Source organism: Triticum aestivum, chromosome 7A (assembly GCF_018294505.1).
Source record: "Triticum aestivum cultivar Chinese Spring chromosome 7A, IWGSC CS RefSeq v2.1, whole genome shotgun sequence".
Classification (NCBI taxonomy): Eukaryota; Viridiplantae; Streptophyta; class Magnoliopsida; order Poales; family Poaceae; genus Triticum; species Triticum aestivum.
In genome coordinates this window covers 53,815,359-53,838,260 of record NC_057812.1, presented here as the reverse complement: position 1 = coordinate 53,838,260, position 22,902 = coordinate 53,815,359, and positions in this window count along the sequence as shown.

Genomic DNA, 22,902 nt, shown 5'->3' with positions numbered 1-22,902 from the left:
GAACCGCGGCGCCGACGTATCGGGGCGGCGTTGAGGGCGGCTTTGGCGGAGCGAATGGAGTGGTGGGGGACAGGGGGGGGGGTGTGGGGAATATTATTGGCTAGTTGGCCGAAGGGCAGTTGAATCGGATTTGGGGGGAATTTTTGGGTGTGTGGGGGGGGAGGATTTTCGCGCGGTGGGCGGGGGGAGTTTGGCGCCTGGTCGGTTTCTCCAAGTGCAGTCCCACGTGTTAGTGAAGAGGCAACCCGAAGCGCGTTCCGTTTGCGTTAGCCGTGTGCAGGACAGAACGTGTGTGGGGTGCAATGCGACCGCGACAGGGGTGCTATGAGTGTATCGCTTTTTTTCCTTTTAAACTAGGTGCTTCACCCCCTCAAATTTTTTTTGTTGCTTCGCGTGATCCATCGATACTACTACTAGTAATCCGGTAATCCCGACTAAAACGGCACGGTCGGGTCTTTTCCCGCGCGATATGCTGGGAGGTTGGCTTAGTTGGGTTTTTTAGGACGAGTAATGCTACACCTACGTAATCCCAGTTACGTAATTAACGTAATGTGAAACGTGTGAGCTATTGATTGCAGATTGGGGGGAGGGAGGGGCCCACCACCATGAAAATCAGGGGAGGAGAGAGAGGCAATTTACGTTAACCCTTTTGTAGGTTCCCGTAGATGTAGAAAGATGTGAAATGCATGAATGTGTAGTGGACGTACTATTGGAGTGCCTAAGGTAATTTGTGTATGCATAGACCCTATGTGTTTATTTTACTTCGCATGTTAGATTTGTCTCGGTTCAATAAAAAGCAGAGTTGATGATGATGGTGTGCCTGTCATCCTGCAGTATAGGCCGTCCGATCTATATCTAACGGATAGGAAGGAAACTATGACAATTTACCCAAACTCCTCTCCACATTTGCAGATAAGGCTTTCCCTCGTTCATCCTTTTCTCCCACAAGATCTTGATCTTCCGTCCAACGCACGGGTATCTTGCTAGTACTCCTACAATATGTATATTATTCTGAAAGTTCATATACATCGGCCGAGATTAATGCAAACACGACAGATTTTCATTACATTTCGAACTTTTATAGGACAGAAAAATAAAAGAAACCCGACCCTAAACCTATTCTACGGTGGCGACCGACGTCCTCCATCTGCGATCTCTATGTACGGGGGCGGGGTTCAAGACCCGTGAAGTGAAGGTGCGGTCTCCATCGAGGAAGAGTAGAACACGGGATACGGACCAGCCAGTTGTCACACCATGCCTTGCTGCCTCCCATGCCCTACTCATCCTCGGAGGAGTCCCCGACCTCAGCGGTGCCGGACATTGGACGGCGGCAAGTAGGACGCGTGGCTGACGGTGCTCCCATCGTCGGCCGCCAGCGTGGCCACCGCTTGTGCGGTCACGTCCGCATCCGGCTACGCCGCTATTGCGTCGCGAGGGGCGACTTGAGCGAGGGAGGCGGCCTCGAGCTTCATCCCCGAAGACAAGCTCTCCCGCAGAGTGTTCGCACTTGCGGTCATGGCGGATGTGGTGCCAGGTAGGAGGACGATGCGCTATGGTGTGGAGGTTAGTTGGGCGTTGCCGCTTTAAGTAGCACATTCCGGTGAGGCCAAGCATCCGGGTGCGTCATTAAGTCGCTGAAGTTGGTTACTCGGGCATCGACCCTCTTAACGAAGACGTACGAACGGATGGCCTGAATGCGGGTAGCTGGCGCCGGCTGGGAACGCACCGCGCGACAGCGCGAGGGACGAGGGTTTTGGTGTGCCAGGGTAGTCAGCTATGGTAGTGGCAACGTTGGAGATGCTCTTTGCTCACATGCGATCCCCACATGTCATTGAAAAAGTAAGACGACCCGGCATGGTCTCAGGTCCAGAGGATGTAGTTGGCCGCGCTACACCACTCCGCAGACGCGTCGCGGCGCCCCGTGCATCCTCGACGAGCCGGGTGTTGGGGTGTGTTTGGATTGTGGCCAAAGTGCGCCTTACCAAAATTTTGGTCATGACCCAAAGATTGGTCTTTGTTTGGATGGTTGCCATTTTTTGGCATGCCAATGAACTCTAGCCAACTCTAGTTCATTTTTCTTGCCAATGTCGGCCAAATCATGGGCAACCAATACCTCAACCAAAATTTTGGTCATGACCCAAAGATTGGTCTTTTTTTGGATGGTTGCCATTTCTTTGGCATGCCAATGAACTCTAGCCAACTCTGGTTCATTTTTCTTGCCAATGTCGGCCAAATCATGGGCAACCAATACCTCAACCAAAATTTTGGCTACCCAATGCTTTGATGGGGCAACCTTGGGCACAAACCAAACATGCCGTTGGTCGTGCCACCCTCGGCACACTGAAACCGACTGTGTCTAGCGACGATATGAGCGTGTCACTCACCGCGGTCGCCGTGTCCCGAGGCGGTGCTGGAGCTGTGCCCCGTTGTTGGCCCCAATGACCCACATGAACGGTTGTCGGTGGCGAGGAGGTCGCGGGCCAGCTCCTCCATTCGACTAGTCTGCACTACGTTGTCCCGACGGGTGTGCCCCACATGTCGGTTTCCCTATTTCCCGGCCATATTTGAGCGTTAGTGCGCCGCCTTGCACATTAGGCGTTTCACTATGTAGGCCAAGCGAGAAAACTTATTGTTTATTTGAGCCACTCAAGTATAATCATGTGGTGTTTGCTTATTTCTCATTCCTCTCCAACCCTCTTCTCCCTCGATCATGTCGCCCTCCAGTCGAGTCCATCCTCTCGCATGCCTCATTTGAACATTCCGCCGAGTATCATTCGCATGTACCCACCCTAGTCCTCTTTTAATAGATCTTCGGACCCCGAGATGAAATTGAGAGGGAACGAGTGGGGGCACGTGATACCTAAGGCGGATTCAAAATTTTGAACCGGTGATCATAGCATCCGCAAATCATATATAAAGGGTATTCAATGTTCGTTTCGTTTTTTAACGTACAATATACTTCCTCCTATCCTTTCTAGTTTACATATAAGTTTTATGTGTAGTCAATGTATCTCTACTTTGATCAAAAATGTATCAACATTCATCAACGCCCAATCAATATTGTTGGATTCGTACATACTCCTAGATTTGTACTTGAGATGGTTTCCAATTTGACCGTATGCTTTGTGTAAGTTGCATGTCATATATTATTACTCTAACATTTGGTCAAAGTTAGCCTCGAAAAACGCATTAGACACTGTACGCTTTGTTTAAGTTGCATGTCATATATTATTACTCTAACATTTGTGTAAGTTGCATGTCATATATTATTACTCTAACATTTGGTCAAAGTAGTATAGTGGAAGTGGATCCTTTGACGTAGGTATCCCTGTGTCGGTGTCAAAACCGGCGGATCTCGGGTAGGGGGTCCCGAACTGTGCGTCTAGGCCAGATGGTAACAGGAGGCAAGGAACACGATGTTTTACCCAGGTTCGGGCCCTCTTGATGGAGGTAAAACCCTACGTCCTGCTTGATTAATATTGATGATAATGGTAGTACAAGAGTAGATCTACCATGGTATGATTGTTGTATGATGAAGTTGTCCTACGGACAAAAACCCTTCGGTTTATATATACACCAGAGAGGGTTAGGGTTACACAAAGTCGGTTACAATGGTAGGAGATCTTGAATATCCGCATCGCCAAGCTTGCCTTCCATGCCAAGGAAAGTCCCATCCAGACACGGGACGCAGTCTTCAATCTTGTATCTTCATAATCCTGGAGTCCGGCTGAAGGTATAGTTCGGCTATCCGGACACCCCCGAAGCCAGGACTCCCTCAGTAGCCCCTGAACCAGGCTTCAATGACGGCGAATCTGGCGTGCGGATTGTCTTCGGCATTGCAAGGCGGGTTCCTCCTCCAAATTCTTCATAAAAGTTTGTAAACACCAAGAGTAGTGTCCGGCTCTGCAAAATAAGTTCCCACATATTGCCATAGAGAGAATAATATTAACACAAATCTAATCTACTGACGTATTCTGCAGCATGACATCACACTACGGCCAAGCCTTTATTCGAATCGTTTTCACTTTTCCACCTCAGCGTGTTTTGCGAGGCGGTTTCCTTGGCATGTCTCGTCAAAGCAGAGATCGTGTCCCCTTTATTTACGGGATTCTCATCAATATGGACGTGGGTAACCCAATCGTGCCCGTTAGCATGTCTTCTCGATTAAAGGCGATTCCCAAATGGTTACGGGGAGGGCTCCTGGTATTCAACCTCTTATAAAGAGACCAAGGCCTTACTCCTTTTCTCCAATCTCAAAACAAGTTCGCTCGTCGCCTCGAGTTCCAACACCCTAGGCTCCAGATTCCAGGCGCTTCGAACTTTCGACAATGAACGGTTCCAACCTTCAAGGCCGATGGATGTCCTCCTCTATCACGGAGGAGGACGTGCTAAAGTTGAGAGAGGCTAAGTTCTTGACCGCCGAAATTTCGCATAATTTGCCTGCTCAAAGGCAGGCTATTCCCAGTGAGAGCGTGGTGTTCATGTCTCACTTTCTTCGGGGGTTAGGCTTCCCGATGGATCCCTTCGTGAGGGGGCTGATGTTCTATTATGGGCTGGAATTTCATGACTTAGCTCTGGAGTCCATCCTCCCTATTTCCTCATTCATCGTTGTGTGCGAAGTGTTCCTCCGTGTTACTCCACACTTCGGATTATGGCTCAAGACTTTTGGAGTAGAGCCGAAGATGATCGAGGGACGGCACGCAGAGTGCGGAGGCGCTGTCATAAGTAAGAATGCTGATGCTCCATGGCCCGAGGGCTCCTTTCAAGAGGAGCTCGACTTGTGGCAACGAGAGTGGTTCTATATCACCGCTCCCAGGAGCGCCAAGTGGGTGGCGCCTCCTGCCTTTCGCTCGGGTCCCCCACCACGACTATCATCATGGGTCAACAAAGGATTAGATTGGGGGTTATCCAAAGACGTGCCCTTGTTGTAGGGCCACATTAGGGATCTCTTAGAAAGAGACCTCAACCTGGTCAAGGTGACGCAGGTCATGCTGATCCGCCGAACACTGCCCGGCAAACGTCGCTCCCTTCGTCTGTGGGAGTTTAATCCGGAGGGACCACGATCTCTCCAGCATTTTATGGGCGCAACGCCCGTGGAGATGTATAAAATATTCTTTGGATCACAAGCAATGTGTCTGGATTTGACCGAGGATGCAGGTTTAAGCTGCAATCACCCGGATACTCAAGTAAGTAACCTTGTGCCCGGACTCGCTACCCGTAAAATTGTCATAAACTCGCCCCTAAAAGAGCTGTCTTTTTAAACAGGAGTGGATAGCGAAGGAAAAGTTGATCAGGTGTCCGGCTCCCCTTCCTAAGACCAAGCCGGATCCCGTGCTAGTCAGGATGTTGAAGATCGTGCCTTTGGAGGGAAGTGAGGGGTAGGACAAGGAAACTATGGCCTCCTTGAAGGAGGCTGCTTCGAAGGGAGGAACCGACAATTCCTCTCCTAAGGGGAAGAAGAGGGCCGCCTCTGACGACCCGGAGACCATGGCCTCAAAGCGGGGGAAAAAGTCCTCGTGAGAGGGTCCGACGCCGGGGAGATCCTCGGCCGAACTACGCCCTCAAAGGGATCAGCCCTCCAGCGAGCCGTAAGTAGAGAAAGATTTTCCTTTAGAGGGATGAGAGAAATCCTTGCTTTTTATCTGAGAAGATTAACCGAAATTTTACTTTGTAGCTCAGACCTCAGCCCTTCTCAGCAGAGCTCATCTTCGGGGGATCTTCTACCGGAGATGATGGATAGTGGAACGCCTTGCCCTGCCATACCGCCTGGCAAGGCGGGCGACCCTGAGGTGTCGTTGCGGAGGGTTTCTCCGAATCCGGCAGGAGTGGAAGGTATCCATATGGCCCCCCAAGGTTCTCCGCGTCCGGCCTTCGATGGAGGTCATAGGATGAGTCCGGAACCGTCCGATGCGCGGTCAGAGGAGCTGATGATTCTGCTGGGGCGAGCTTCTATCTCAGAGGAGCACCGTGCATTGATGGGTATGGTGATTGGAAGGATTTCGTCCGCGGAAAGCGGATTGCATGAGGCCGTCAGAAGTTTGCTGACGGGTTTTGAGGTACGTTTGATAATGTACTTCTTTGTCAGTTGCGCATAAACAAGATGCACCCTGTGTAGATAGTAGCCCCTGAGACTCTGTGCGTTGTCAAAATTGACGGTGCGCAGAGGATCATAATCCCAGGTCTAAAATGTCGCCTTTGTATACAGGTGGCGAAGTGTCCGGAATCGAGCCGAACTAATGATTTTGCCGAACTAAAGCGGAAACTTGACGTGGCAGATGCCGACATCGCGCTTGTCAATGAGCGGCTTGATGAGGTTCAAGGTATGCAATTCGTCGGGCGGCATCTGGTAAGAGGAGCTTTATGCCAGTATCTTACAATGTGTGTGCTTGACGAAGATGGTGCGGCCGCCGTGGAGAGTCTTCGGGCGGAACTTGCCCAAGCTAAGGAACAAGCCAGAAAAAGTGATGCGGCTGCCGAGAAGGCCCTTGAAGAGCTGAGAGCCGAACAGGCTGCACACTACCGAAGCAAGAAGGAGATGGCCGAGATGGCCGTGAAGTTAAAAAGCGTTGCTGACCGTTGCAAGCTTCTTGAGAAAGAAGACCGGCGAGACAGACGGACTTAGAGAAGTCCGTTACTGATGCCAAGGACGCTCGCTCTGTGATGAGAGCTGCGAAGGAGGAGCTGCGTCAGGCCGGACAGATTGCGGCTGGAAAGCCCTTTATTCTGTGGAGGAAGTTTTGCGATCTGAAGTTTGCTCCTGTAGGATCGAAAGTATGTCTAGAGGGGGGGGGTGATTATACTACTTTAGCAAATAAAACATAACCTTTTCCTAATTTTAGTTCTTGGCAGATTTTAGCTATTGTAGGACAAGTCAAGCAATCATCACACAATTTAAGCAAGCATGCAAAGAGTATATTGGCAGCGGAAAGTAAAGCATGCAACTTGCAAGAATGTAAAGGGAAGGGTTTGGAGAATTCAAACGCAATTGGAGACACAGATGTTTTTCCCGTGGTTCGGATAGGTGGTGCTATCCTACATCCACGTTGATGGAGACTTCAACCCACAAAGGGTAACGGTTGCGCGAGTCCACAAAGGGTAATGATTGTGCGAGTCCACAAAGGGCTCCACCCACAAAGGGTCCACGAAGAAGCAACCACCCACAAAGGGTCCACGAAGTAGCAACCTTGTCTATCCCACCATGGCCATCGCCCACACAGGACTTGCCTCGCTAGCAGTAGATCTTCATGAAGTAGGCGATCTCCTTGCCCTTACAAACTCCTTGGTTCAACTCCACAATCTTGTCGGAGGCTCCCAAGTGAAACCTAGCCAATCTAGGAGACACCACTCTCCAAGAAGTAACAAATGGTGTGTAGGTAATGAACTCCTTGCTCTTGTGCTTCAAGTGATAGTCTCCCAAACACTCAACTCTCTCTCATAGGATATGGATTTTGTGGAAAGAAGATTTCAGTGGAAAGCAACTTGGGAAGGCTAGAGATCAAGATTCATATGGTAGGAATGGAATATCTTGGTCTCAACACATGAGTAGGTGGTTCTCTCTCAGAACAAATGAGTAGGAATTGTGTATGTGTTTTGATGGCTCTCTCATTGAATGAAGAGGATGTGGAGGGGTATATATAGCCTCCACACAAAATCCAACCGTTACACACAGTTTTCCAATCTCGGTGGGACCGAATCAACAAACTCGGTCGGACCGAAAATGTAAACCTAGTGACCGTTAGAGATTTTCGGTGGGACTGACATGCAACTCGGTAGGACCGATATGGTTAGGGTTTGGGCATAACGTAATCTCGGTGAGACCGATTACACAAACTCGGTGAGACCTAATTTGGTAATTAGCTAACCAGAGAGTTGGTCAGGCAAACTCGGTGGGACCGATTTGCTCTTTTGGTGAGACCGATTTGCTCTTTTGGTGAGACCGAAAAGTTACAAAGGGGAAACACTGAATTTACATTGCAATCTCGGTGGGACCGATTCGCTCTTTTGGTGAGACCGAAAAGTTACGAAAGGGAAATAGAGAGTTTGCAATCCCATCTCGGTGAGACCGAGATCCCTATCGGTGGAACCGAATTGCTAGGGTTTGGCAGTGGCTTATGACAAGTGAAACTCGGTGGCGCCGGATAGGAAGAATCGGTAGGACCGAGTTTGGCTTAGGGTTTAGGTCATATGTGGATATGGGAAAGTAGTTGAGGGTTTTGGAGCATATCACTAAGCACATGAAGCAAGAGGCTCATTAAGCAACACCTCATCCCTCCTTGATAGTATAAGCTTTTCCTAAAGACTCAATGTGATCTTGGATCACTAAAATATAAAATGAAGAGTCTTGAGCTTTTGAGCTTGAGCCAATCCTTTCTCCTTAGCATTTTGAGGGTTCCACTTTCACATCCATGGCATGCCAATCATTGAGCTTTCCTGAAATAATTATCTTGGAATAGCGTTAGCTCAATGAGCTATATGTTGTTATGAATTACCAAAACCACCTAGGGATAGTTGCACTTTCAATCTCCCCCTTTTTGGTAATTGATGACAACATATAGATCAAAGCTTCGACAAATGATAATAAGCATGAAATATATCGTCGCTTTGAGAAGTATGTGATAAGTAAGAGCTCCCCCTAAATTTGTGCATATTTAAAATTTGCTTTGGACTGCAAATGCACAACGAGTTAGAGTCATGGGTTACTCTTCCATGTCACATACATCTTGGTGGAGCGCTTAAAATGATAAGAATGAAATACATGCACTCATCACCAAGAATAGTGAATGATCACATAAGATAGATAAGATGATAGCATTAAGCAAACATTAAGTGTAGCTTATGATCAAACACATGATCATCAATGTCTCACAAATAATGACGTAGTATCTCAAGCACTCAAAAGCAAACAAGTTCAAAAAACCACCAAATAAAGCAAGAGAGAAAAAAACAACACCCTCTCTCTCAAAGCCTATGATCTATACATCTTCTCCCCCTTTGGCAACAAGTTACCAAAAAGTTCCTAGAAAATTCATAGTGCTAGATCGACGCTCAGGCTTGATCTTCTGGTGGTGGTGGAGTCCGGATCACTCCAAGGACGAAGGCTTCTGTAGATGCTGAAGTAGACGCTGGAGCTGGAGTTGAAGTAGATGCTGGAGCTGGTGGAACTGAAGCTGTAGCTGGTGCAGAAGTGGTGGCTCTGGTGTCAGCAACTGGCACGGCAGATGACCTCGGACCTCGTGGCACTCTGGCAAAGGCATGAGTGGTAGTCCTGCCTCTCCTCTCCTGCATGTCATCCTGGAGCTGTTCCACTACAGTCTGAATCTCTGTCACCTTGACATCCAAGTCATAGAACTTTTGTTCCATGATTCTCTCTAGGCTTGCCTGGTTTTGAGTTAGGGTGGCTAGTCCTTTCTCAATCCGCAGGGTGGATGCAATCAGGTAACCAAGCTGCTCTTGTTTGGTCTTCAAGAAATACTCAGATGCCTCCTCTTGAGTTGGCATCTTGGCAGCTTTCTCCTTCCTTGCCTTCTCCTTCTTTGCTTGTGCTTGGGCAGACGATGGCTCATTCTCAGTCATGACAACTTGATTGTCCTCAAAATCTAGACGGATGGGCAGGTGTTCCTTGTCCAATAAATATATGCCCGTGCCCATCTTAGAGTTGATGAGCTCCTGAATTTGAGGTGCATATCCACAACTCCTCTTCTGATCTGCTGCAGTCCTCTTGATAGTCTCTACTATGAGGCTCATGACCTTGAACTTTTGTGGCACATCAAAGACATGAAGCAAGTTGATTGCATGGCCTCTGATCATCTTGTGATCTCCAGACTTGGGCAATAAGGTGTGCCTCAATATCCAATTGATGGTTGGTAGCCCTGACAGGAGATAATGCACTGAGCCAAATTTGAAAGTGTCAAGAGCTTCATTGGGAATTTCCTTGTACATGTTGGACATTGAGTTATGATCCATCTTTTTCTTGGCATAAATGTCCAAGTCATCTGCTTGCTCCTCTGGGGCATTGATCAGTTGAGCCCATTCAGCAACTGTATATTGGTACCTCGTACCCTCAGACATCCAAGTTATCCTCCCATCTGGATAAAAGTGTGTCGTGGAGTAGAATTGCATGATAAGCTCCTCGTTCCACTTTGTGAGCTTCTGCCGAACAAAGTCAGCAACTCCACAAGCACTAAAGCTGTCATACACTCCAGGGTAGTGTTCCTCATTTTCTTTCATGTAGGTCCAGTCGACCCATCTCATGTCACAAACAATGGGCTTCTTATCTAGCAGCACTGTCTCATAGAAGTCCTGTTGTTCCTTGGTGTGAAATCTGTAATCCACAACAGTCCTTCTCCTTGAAGCATACGGGTCTGCTTCTCTCCACTTCCTCAGCCCTGAATCTCTCCTGAGCTTCATGTCCTCAGCCACAGGATGAGCATCGTTGTGGTCTGGGATCTTGGGCTTGAGTTTTCTAAGAACTTGCTCTTCATCCTCTTCTTCAGCAAAAGTCTCAGGCACTGGGGCCTTGTTCTTCTCAGCTGCAGGAATGCTCCTTGTATTCCTCTTTGGTTTTGGCTTGGAGGCAGCTTTGGGCTTAGATGCAGTAGCCCCTGATCTTATGGCATCACCCATCAGCTTGGGTGCCTTAGGTGCTGGTGCAGCTACCTCTTCTTCCTCTTCCTCTTCCATGATGGAAGCCTTTCCTAGCACTCTGGCTACGGTCTTCTTGACCCTTTCCTTCCTCTTCTAGCCTTCTGCAGCAACTGGCTCTTTGGGAGTGGGCTTCTCAGTTGAGGCTCTAGCCTTTGACATAGGCTGCCTGCCTGCTGGCCTTTTGATCTTTAGACCTGGCTTTGTGCCTTGAACTGGCTCAACTCTCTTTGATGTGGCCTCTTCCTCTGCCACATAATCTTCATCTTCGGAGTCTGAAGTTCTCTTCTTCCTCTGTCTGGTGGCAGCTTTTCGCAGATTGCTTGGGGTACTTCTGCTGCCATCATCTGCAGAGCTGGAGGGACTAGTGCCCTCACTCATCTGCACTTGCTGCTCTAACAAGTTCGGGCTGTCACTCTGATCAGACATGCTGCAAACTCTGACTGCTGACCCTGTGAATAGTTTATAGATGAGGTAGAATAGATGAGCATCACAAAATGCAGAGATTTTTGCAAAATAATGATCCAAAAACTTAGTTTTAGTTTCCCACTGAAATCATCTCCGATCTACCAATTTTTAAACTCGGTAATACCGAAGCAGTTTTGGAACCTAAACTAGTGAACTCGGTTGGACCGAGTCACAGTTCGGTGGCACCGAGACTGCTAGGGTTTCACAGAGTTCCAAAAACGGTCACACCGATAAGTAATTCTCGGTCAGACCGAGTCTCACTTGTGCAATGGCATAAGCCAAATCGGTGGGACCGAGTTTTTCAACTCGGTGGGTCCGAGATGGTTTCGGCGGAGACCTAACCCTAAAATTTTCAAATCAAAGCTATTCTATGGGCGTATTGACTGGATAGGAGTGTTTCAATCATGGCAAGAATCATGATTATCACAATGTGCTGATAATTGGATTGGAGAATAGCACAAAGATCGAGTCCATACCCTAGCTCAGCGGAGACTCGCTATGGCGGCAACGGCGGGGTAGAATTCCCGTTGACGGCGACGGAGACCAGTGACTGGAGGCGGCTGGCGGCAAGAAGATGATCCGAAGACCACGTTGGCAGAGCAGGCTATCGCGCGGGCGGAGGGGTTCGGAGAAATTTCCAAATTTTGCCCGTGACTATATATAGCCCGACCCTGTCGGTGTGACCGAGTGGAACAACTCGGTGGCACCGAGATTCATAACTACATGCAGTTACTGAAACTCGGTGTGACCGAAAGGTTCAAATCGGTTGCACCGAGATCGAAAACCTAGATCAACTTAATGATCTCGGTAGGACCAAAAGTGGGGTATCGGTCAGACCGAGAATCATAAAGAGGTTTTGGAAGTTTAATTCTATGACAAATCGGGGACTCCAAGCGCTCCTCACACAGAGTGGTTCGAATCTGACTTGATCAAATTTTGTGATGCAGCATGAATAGAGTTTGAGACGAGAAAAGCATAGATAGCTAGAGGAGGTTCTTAGGCATTCTTGTCCATCCACTTGGCAAAGGAAATAAACCCAAACGATCAAAACAACAAGTGGATGTCCTCGAATGAGTAAAATATGCAACCAGCATGCTCACACAATAAGATGGCAAATGAAATATGTGGCAAGGCATGCACAACCAATTCTAGCATCTATCAAGCAATTTGCGATGACAAGGTCATCTATATATGAGTATATTGACTTAGAAGTCAAGTGAGAACACTTGATCATAGGTCATACTCATCGTTTAAGCTCAAGTGGGGTTACCACTTTTACATAAAGCATTGTTGTGTTCACATCTTTAGAGTTGCTTTAGCTCAAGTCTTAGAGTAAAGCTCCCCCTAGATGCGATATCCCCCCTAAGAGGGATGAACTAACCTTGGGTTTTGTCGATGATGACTTCATGTAGATGTTGAAGATGTGGATGCTCAATGTTGATGTAGATCACTTGGAGCTATCCATTTGAGTGAATCGCACTTTCAATACCTACATGGGTTAGTCCCACAAGGAACAAACAAGGATATCCATAGACATAGAGTGATGCACACAAAAGATGATGTCCATGAAAACTTTTAGGTTACCTTGTCCCTTGTCTTACCAACAAGATGGTTTGTGACTCCTTGAACTAGTGCAAGATGTGGAAGTTGATTGCACTTGTTCTTGCCAAAACGATAAGAGTGAAGTATGTTGGCGGAGTCACCCTCAAGAACTCTCTAGTTCTTCTTCTTTTGGATCCACACCATCTTGATGGGAATCCTTGGAGTTGTAGTCGTACTTGATGAAGTGGAACTTGAAGTAGTCTTGGGAATCCACTTGACTAAGGTCTTAGGAGCTTCTTCAAATGCATAAATTTCCTCTTGAAGCTTGTCCTTGCCTTTTTGCTTGTAGTCTTGTGGTGAAAGATCATCTTGAGCTTGTGTCCCCTTGAAAGAAGTATCATACTTCTCTTGTTGAGTAACAAACATTGTCTTGGGGTATTGATCTTCTTCCCACTCAACTCCATTGGCATTGAACTTTCGTTCAAAACCAACACCTTGATTCTTCCGGTGCATTCCTTGCTTGCACACAATTTCCTCGAATTGCTTACTCCCGGCAAGACTTTTATACACTCCTTTCTCTATAATTCCTTTCAATAAGCTATTTTCTTTCTCAAGTGTAACTTGTCTAAGAGAATCATTAGTGGAATCAAGAGAACTACTAGAAGCAACAATATTGGATTTAGCATGATCATTGTTACTGCTAGAGGAAGAATCTTTCTTGTTCTTGTTACTACACTTGACTTGAGGCATGTAAGTGGACAAGAGTAAATGCTTAGCAATGTAATAAGAACTTTTCTTGCGGAGATCATCATTGATTGCTTTTAAGAACTCATGCTCTTGCTCAAGATTGAGATTTTCAAAGCGTAATTTCTCATGAGCTCTTAAAAGTTCTCGATGATCTTCGAAGATAGTTTCATGAGCTAACTTAAGAGTGTTTAGTTCTTTAGTTAGAGCCTCAATATTCTCCTTATCATTGTCATTCGTTTTATCTTGATTAGCATGATTAATTGACGTTTCATCATAGTATTCATCACTAGAGTTGTCAACAAGCAAATCATCACCTAACAAGTCATCTTCATCACTATTGAAATCAACATACTCGGGGTGTGTTACCTTAGGACCTTTGGCCATGAAGCATCTTCCAATTCCTTCATTTGGTGAGTCAAATATGTCATAGGAGTTGGTTGACACAAGTTCTAGACCGGCAACACCTTCATCTTGAGTATCTTCGGAGTCGGAGTGATAACTTCTCTCGGAGTGGCTGTCGGAGTCGGAGCCGGATACCCATTCACCAACATGAGCTTGATGTCTTCGTTTTGTGTAGCTCCTTGATGATTTTTCCCTCCTTTCCGAATCCTTGCTTCTCCGTGAGTATCTTCATTCATAACGATCATCTCTACTCCTTCTCTCTCTTGGTGGTGATTCTTTGCTTCTTCTTTTTGGAGAATCTTCTCTTCTCTTGTAGGGAGCCGTACACTCATTGGAATAGTGTCCAGGTCTTCCACAACTGTAGCAGTTTCGCTCTCGACTAGAAGATCTTTTGTCATTGTAGGACCTTGACTTGAAGCTTCTATCTTTGCTTCTACTCTTGTAGAACTTGTTGAAGTTCTTCACCATTAAGCTCAATTCTTCATTGAAGTTTTGCTTCTCACTTGATGATGTAGGGGCTTCACATGAGGCTTTGTAGGCACCACTTGATTTGTTGTGAAGTTCCTCTTTATCCTTAAGTGACATCTCATGAGCAACAATTCTTCCAATCACCTCCATTGGCTTGAGATCTTTGTAGTTGGGCATCATTTGGATCAATGTGCACACAGTACCATATTTTCCATCCAAGGCTCTTAGAATCTTCTTGATGATGAATCTATCGGTCATCTCTTCGCTTCCTAAGCCGGCAATCTCATTTGTGATGAGAGCAAGCCTAGAGTACATTTCAGCGACACCTTCACCATCCTTCATCTTGAACTTGTCAAGTTGACTTTGAAGCACATCCAACTTGGATTCCTTGACGGAGTCGGTACCTTCATGCATATCAATCAAAGTGTCCCAAATTTCCTTTGCATTCTCAAGACGGCTGATTTTGTTGAATTCTTCGGGGCACAATCCATTGAAGAGAATATCACAAGCTTGAGCATTGTATTGGAACATCTTCAACTCATCCGTGGTAGCTTCACGGTTTGGTTCTTTCCCATCAAAGAAGTCACCTTGCAAACCAACACACACAGTAGCCCAAACGGCGGGGTTATGTCCAAGAATATGCATTTTCATTTTATGCTTCCAACTAGCAAAATTAGTACCATCAAAGTAAGGACCTCTACGGTGATAATTTCCCTCGCTAGACGCCATACTCTCCTAGGTTGTGAAACCAAGGCTATGACCACCAAAAGCTATGGAGATCAAAGCAAATGGAGACCAAAGCTCTGATACCACTTGTAGGATCGAAAGTATGTCTAGAGGGGGGGTGATTAGACTACTTGACCAAATAAAACATAACCTTTTCCCAATTTTAGTTCTTGGCAGATTTTAGCTATTGTAGGACAAGTCAAGCAATCATCACACAATTTAAGCAAGCATGCAAAGAGTATATTGGCAGCGGAAAGTAAAGCATGCAACTTGCAAGAATGTAAAGGGAAGGGTTTGGAGAATTCAAACTCAATTGGAGACACGGATGTTTTTCCCGTGGTTCGGATAGGTGGTGCTATCCTACATCCACGTTGATGGAGACTTCAACCCACAAAGGGTAACGGTTGCGCGAGTCCACAAAGGGCTCCACCCACAAAGGGTAACGGTTGCGCGAGTCCACAAAGGGCTCCACCCACAAAGGGTCCACGAAGAAGCAACCACCCACAAAGGGTTCACGAAGTAGCAACCTTGTCTATTCCACCATGGCCATCGCCCACACAGGACTTGCCTCACTAGCGGTAGATCTTCACGAAGTAGGCGATCTCCTTGCCCTTACAAACTCCTTGGTTCAACTCCACAATCTTGTCGGAGGCTCCCAAGTGACACCTAGCCAATCTAGGAGACACCACTCTCCAAGAAGTGACAAATGGTGTGTAGGTAATGAACTCCTTGCTCTTGTGCTTCAAGTGATAATCTCCCAAACACTCAACTCTCTCTCATAGGATATGGATTTTGTGGAAAGAAGATTTGAGTGGAAAGCAACTTGGGAAGGCTAGAGATCAAGATTCATATGGTAGGAATGGAATATCTTGGTCTCAACACAAGAGTAGGTGGTTCTCTCTCAGAACAAATGAGTAGGAATTGTGTATGTGTTCTGATGGCTCTCTCATTGAATGAAGAGGAGGTGGAGGGGTATATATAGCCTCCACACAAAATCCAACCGTTACACACAGTTTTCCAATCTCGGTGGGACCGAATCAACAAACTCGGTCGGACCGAAAATGTAAACCTAGTGACCGTTAGAGATTTTCGGTGCGACTGACATGCAACTCGGTAGGACCGATATGGTTAGGGTTTGGGCATAACGTAATCTCGGTGAGACCGATTACACAAACTCGGTGAGACCGAATTTGGTAATTAGCTAACTAGAGAGTTGATCAGGCAAACTCGGTGGGACCGATTTGCTCTTTCGGTGAGACCGAAAAGTTACAAAGGGGAAACACTGAATTTACATTGCAATCTCGGTGGGACCGATTCGCTCTTTCGGTGAGACCGAAAAGTTACGAAAGGGAAACAGAGAGTTTGCAATCCCATCTCGGTGAGACCGAGATCCCTATCGGTGGAACCGAATTGCTAGGGTTTGGCAGTCCCTTATGACAAGTGAAACTCGGTGGCGCCGGATAGGAAGAATCGGTAGGACCGAGTTTGGCTTAGGGTTTAGGTCATATGTGGATATGGGAAAGTAGTTGAGGGTTTTGGAGCATATCACGAAGCACATGAAGCAAGAGGCTCATTAAGCAACACCCCGTCCCTCCTTGATAGTATTGGCTTTTCCTAAAGACTCAATGTGATCTTGGATCACTAAAATATAAAATGAAGAGTCTTGAGCTTTTGATCTTGAGCCAATCCTTTGTCCTTAGCATTTTGAGGGTTCCACTTTCACATCCATGCCATGCCAATCATTGAGCTTTCCTGAAATAATTATCTTGGAATAGCATTAGCTCAATGAGCTATATGTTGTTATGAATTACCAAGACCACCTAGGGATAGTTGCACTTTCAGCTCCGTTGGACCGGATGTGGAGTGTGGAGGACACCTATCTGGATTTGGCGGTGAGTGCTGCTGAGGCGACCGAACACTTTCGAGATCAAGAAGATCGCGAAGTGGAAAGGCTTTTCTGGTCGCAATTCCACAATCCAGAGCGTCCACTGGCAGTGGACGATCGTCTGGCTCAATGGGCCGAACTGAATAGATTGTCCGGACTCGCCATGAAGTACGTCATGGGTCATCTGTGGCCGGGGAGATCGGAGCCGAAGAGTTATTTCAGCTTGGTGCAGCAATTCCTTGGCGCGGTGCCACGTATCAATGCGATGAAAGAGGTCATCATGCATAGAGGGCGCACGGATGGCTCTTGCCCGTGTCAAGACATACTGGGCAGAGATGGAGACCATCGTTGTTGCATCCCGAGATTCGGAGAAAAGCCGAGTACACTCCGAGCACTATTTTCAGGAAGTCCTTGAAGGCGCTCATGTAATAGAGACGCAGTGCTCGAAGGATGCTATGTTCTGATAGCATATGTAATTATAAAGCAATATTTTGATGAATTGTAGTAGCCTTTTATAGTTGTGCCTTCAAGTATTTGGAACACCTCCTGTGCGGCCGTTTTAAGACATACATACAAAATCCGAAAGATGGCAGTCGTTGGCTTCAGCCCCCACGCACATAGTGCAGGGGTGCTCGCAGAAGGCGCATTTTCACACTTAATCCAACGTCTTGATCCTACAAAGGAGGTGATAGCGTAGCGAGCTAGGCAATCGGACTATAATGATTTAACACTTTCACTTAGCCATAGGAGCTTGACAATGGGACTATTTAGGTAGCCCCTGGTGGCGACTGCGCTCGCCCGAATTCGGGGCGCGTATGTGCCTAGCCAGGAAACGACCCTTCGTTAATGCGGAGGAATCCTACAGATTCTGGAGAGTCATCGAGTGGTTGACCAGTCTCACGCCATATCATGACAGTCGGTTTTCGGCTTTCTCTACTGAGGTGCTCGCCTGGCCGAACCAGGGCACACTCGCAGTAGTTCTCCTGGTGTCGCCTTAGCCGATAGAGCGGAACGTAAGGCGGCTGAACACAGGAGTCGGGCAACCCAACATTTGACCAAAATCATGACTCGGAGCTGATGCATATAAGGCCAAACTCGCGACGCCAAACACTCCCTAAGGTATTCGGTCTTTATGAGAGCGGGCGAGGTAACGCTCTGATGTATAAGCCCCTAGTGTCCAGGCACGCGCAAGAATTCTGACGTGGCCACATGCCAAGACGCCAGCCTCCTCCTTGGTCATAGAACCAAGGGATGTGTATCAACAAGAGACAGTAAAAAAGGTTTACGCAGGGTCTTAATCTGAAAAGAATCCTTGGAACGGGTCCCTACTGCACATCTCCGCCTCTGTCTCCGTTGTGCCATATCCTGGACGGGCGCAGCACGACGTTCGTCTGTAAAAAGAGAGCAACTAAGTTGAAAAAGGGGCGTGCCGAACAAAAGTTATATGAAATAAACAAAGTGTAAAGTAAAATGTGGAAAATTGAGCTTTATTGTCTCTTATTTTATACGTGTGAAGCCCCTAGTGCAGGGGTATATGGCCACTAAGCCTTTATCAATGATACTTTTGTGCCGGACTCGTCTTTCCGTGTCCGTGGTCTTAATGACCTGTTCCGATGTTCTGGCTGGTGAAGCCATTGTACTGTGGGGCTGTTAAAGTGGCTGCACAATCCTCCGCTTGGGGGAGGCGCCCTCACTGCTTCCCCTTTAAGGAGATGATGCCGCGTGGACCGGGCATCTTAAGCGTAAGAGATGCATAATGCGGTATTGCGTTAAAGCGGGCGAAAGCTTCGCGTCCCAGTAGTGCTTGATAGCGACTTGAGAATGGGATGATGTGGAAAGTCAGATTTTCGCGACGGAAGTTATCGGTAGAGCCGAAAACAACCTCGAGCCGGAGAAAACCCATGCAATGGGTGTCCGGACCTGGAGTTACTCCTTGAAAGGAGGTTTTGTTGTGGCGAATTCTTTTTGGGTCGATCCCCATGTGGCGGATTGAGTCATGATATGTCAGGTTGAGTCCGCTGCCACCGTCCATAAGGACATTTGAAAACTGGAGTCTGCCAGTTATTTGATCGAGTACCAGGGCAGTCCAGCCTGGGTTCCTGATACTTCTAGAATAATCCAGATGATCGAAGATGATTGGTTTTGACAACCAGTGGCGGGATTCCTTTGGGATAAGCCGTGGGGCGCATACCTTTATGGGCGCCGCACATTTTGGTATGTGGAGTAAGTTTACTGTTTTTACTTCTTGTGGGAAATTCTTTTGTTTCCTAGTACTCTGCTTTTGGGGTTCGTCCTCCTCTTTGCTTGGTGTGTCGAGCCCCTTGTGTTCGGCGTTGAGTCTGCCGGATTGTTTGAAAACCCAACAATCTCTGTGGGTATGGTTAGCAGGCTTTCCGGGAGTACTGTGTATTTGACATATCCTATCCAAGATTTTGTTTAGGTTGGATAGGTCGTCCCTGTTATCTTGGAGGGGCGGCTTTTTCTGATTCTATCGTGAGCTTTTGAATCCGGCATTAACTGTCGTGCTCTTCAGACTTTTTTCCTTAGTCCGGCGACGGTCCTTATTGCGTCACAGTTTTCCGTTTCCATCCCTAGTTTCGGATGTACTTGGGTCGCTGTTGCTGCATCTTGCCAACCAGCTGTCCTCTCCTGCGCAAAAGCGGGTCATGAGGCTAGTTAGTGCGGCCATTGTTCTTGGCTTTTCTTGGCCGAGGTGTCTGGCGAGCCATTCCTCTCGGGCATTATGCCTGAAAGCTTCAGCGTCCGGACAGTTGACTATCTAATTCTTTTTAGTAAGAAATCTATTCCAGAATTGCTGAGTTGACTCTCCGGGTTGTTGAGTTATGTGACTAAGATCGTCTGCATCCGGAGGGCGGACATAGGTCCCTTGAAAATTTGCTCGGAAAGCGTCCTCGAGCTCTTCCCAACTTCCGATTGTGTTTTCAGGAAGGCTTTTAAGCCAATGCCGGGCTGGCCCTTTAAGCTTGAGGGCTACGTATTTTATGGCGTGGAGGTCATCTCCTCTAGCCATATGTATGTGGAGGATATAATCCTCGATCCAGAGTCCAGGGTCTGTTGTTCCATCATATGCCTCTATGTTTACGGGTTTGAATCCCGTTGGAAATTCATAATCCAGGACCTCATCGGTGAAACATAGGGGGTGTGCGGCACCCCTGTATGTGGGTGTACCGGATTCTGATAATGGCTTTATTGCATTGCTTACGAGAGCTTGCTTTCTTGGCCCGTAAATGGACTTGGCTGGGCCATGATGCGAATCCTTAAGTGGGTCGCATGCCGGCTTAAGTGCGGCGCTGCTTGCCGTTTTATGCTGGCCATGGGGTCATCTATCCGACCGCGTGGCTTTCTTACTTTTTGAATGTGAGGGCTCTAAGGCCTCCTCGTCGAATTCAGGCAGTAGCTTTCTCTTCGGATAGCTTTTAGTGCGGCGACTGTCGCCGTATTTTTCTGCAGTATTGATTACTTTACTCCATCTGATCCTGAGTGCATCTTCTACAGTTTTTAGCTTTTGCTTTTGCTTTTTCAGGGTGCGTGCGGTTGCAACGAGCCGTTTGTGGAGGTTCTTCTGCTTCGTGGGCTTGTCCGGCGTAGGGTCGTCCGGAATGCCATTTTTGTCGGGGAGGGATGTTCGGTTTCTCTATCCGGGTTGTCCTGTTCGGACGATTTCTCTAAGGCATGCTCATCGTCTACCGGCTCATCCTGCTCTATGGCTGGGTCTTTATCGAGGCGGGGCTTGGGTCGGCGTTTACGCCGACGCTTTGATTGTTTTTCGAGAGATCGATCCCTCTTTTCATCCCCGTTTTCCTCGTTGTTGCTTCTTTTAGGGGTATCCACCATGTACACATCGTGAGATGAGGTGGCTATCCAATGCCCTATAGGCGTTGGTTCTTGGTTGTCTCCTGCATCGTCGTCCATACCGTCGATGTCTTCGGAGTCGAAGTCGAGCATGTCGGTTAAGTCGTCGACAGTGGCTACGAAGTGGGTGGTGGGTGGGTTTTGAATTTCTTCATCATCTGAATCCCATCCTTGCTGACTGTGGTCCGGCCAGGGCTCTCCTGATAAAGAGAGAGACTTTAGCGAATTCAAGATGTCGCCAAAGGGTGAGTGCTGAAAGATGTCCGCGGCGGTGAACTCCATTATCGGCGCCCAATCGGATTCGATCAGCAGGGGCGCGGGGGGTTCGGAGTTCGGAAAGGAATCCGGCTCCTCGGAGTCACGAGCCATGCGGAGTGCAGGGCTGGAGTTCGGTTCGATCGCCTCTGAGATTGCAGCCCCTGAGGCAGCGTCCAACCGCTGATCCTTGATCGGCGCAGTAGGCTCCGAATCAATGGTCGGAACCAATGCGTGTGCGGCCTCCAAGGTGTTGTTCGGTGGCAGAGCTATACCATGCCCATCGAGACAGTGCGGCGCGCTTGGCTGTGGCTCAAATCCGTCGAAGATCAAGTCCCCGCGGATGTCAGCCGTGTTGTTTAGGCTTCCAAACCTGACCTGATGGCCAGGGGCGTAGCTTTCGATCTGCTCAAGGTGGCCAAGCGAATTGGCCCGTAGTGCGAAGCCGCCGAAGACGAAGATCTGTCCGGGGAGAAAAGTCTCACCCTGGACTGCATCGTTGTTGATGATCGAAGGAGCCATCGGGCCTAAAAGCGACGACACAGAGGAACTCTCAATGAAAGCACCAATGTCGGTGTCAAAACCGGCGGATCTCGGGTAGGGTCCCGAACTGTGCGTCTAGGCCGAATGGTAACAGGAGGCAAGGAACACGATGTTTTACCTAGGTTCGGGCCCTCTTGATGGAGGTAAAACCCTACGTCTTGCTTGATTAATATTGATGATATGGGTAGTACAAGAGTAGATCTACCACGAGATCAAGGAGGCTAAACCCTAGAAGCTAGCCTATGGTATGATTGTTGTATGATGAAGTTGTCCTACGGACTAAAACCCTCCGGTTTATATATACACCGGAGAGGGTTAGGGTTACACAAAGTTGTGACACCCCAAATTTTTGACCTTGTTTTATTAATTAAAATTTTGCCAGAAATTAAAACTTTTATTTTCTGGGCTCCCTTTTTATTTTTGAACCTTTTCCTCCCTTGATTTATGCAGTTTTTCCCCAAAGTGAAAACTTTTCAAATATGTTTTTGGACTTGTTTAACCTCTCAAGAAAAACTTTTCTTTTATTAGTAGAACTAATTACATAATTAATTTGCTTGATCTTTATTTTCTTGAAAAATGGTTTTTCCAAGGTTACATGGCCATATTTGAACTACAACCATTTGATAAATTCACTTAAAGTTCCAACCAAAATTTGGAGATGTCATGTGATGTTTTTAAATCACTTCTATACAAAAATATCTTTTATTCATGTAATATTTTGAGCTCTGCATCAATTTTTCTTCTCTGGTCCAGAGTGCAATTTTGCACTACAACCCATTTAAATATTTCTTTCTAGCCTCCACCAAAATTATGGGATGTTGGTAGTATCATATGATTCAACTGTATGCAAAAACCCAGTGATGTTATTTGAAAAATTTGAGTGAATCAACCTCATTTTCATTCTGGTCCAACTTGATGGTTTGTACATCAACCATATTTTTGCTTGCTCTTTTACCCTTGATTATTTCTCCTGCTTATAGCACATCCTACAAAACCCCTAAGTCCAGGAGCTTGCAACCATTGGAACATTTTTGGTTCATGAAATAATGCCATTTATCTCCTGTCCAGAATTGTAGTTTTGCAAAACTTGCACTAACAAGTTTGTGCTTTTCACAAACTAACCTCACCACCCTATTATTCATCTAAAGAGACACCACTCTGGAAGTTTTGGCCACTCCAAGAAATGCCTAGGTGCCTGTGGCATTTTGTCAAACACCTAGAGTGCATGAACAGCTTTGACATGAATTTTGTCATTGCACTGTGAACTTGCACCTCTGATCAAACTAACCTGTCCACTAAGCCTCTAGATGACTTTAACCTAGGTCTGTTAAACCCCAACCTCACCCGAGACC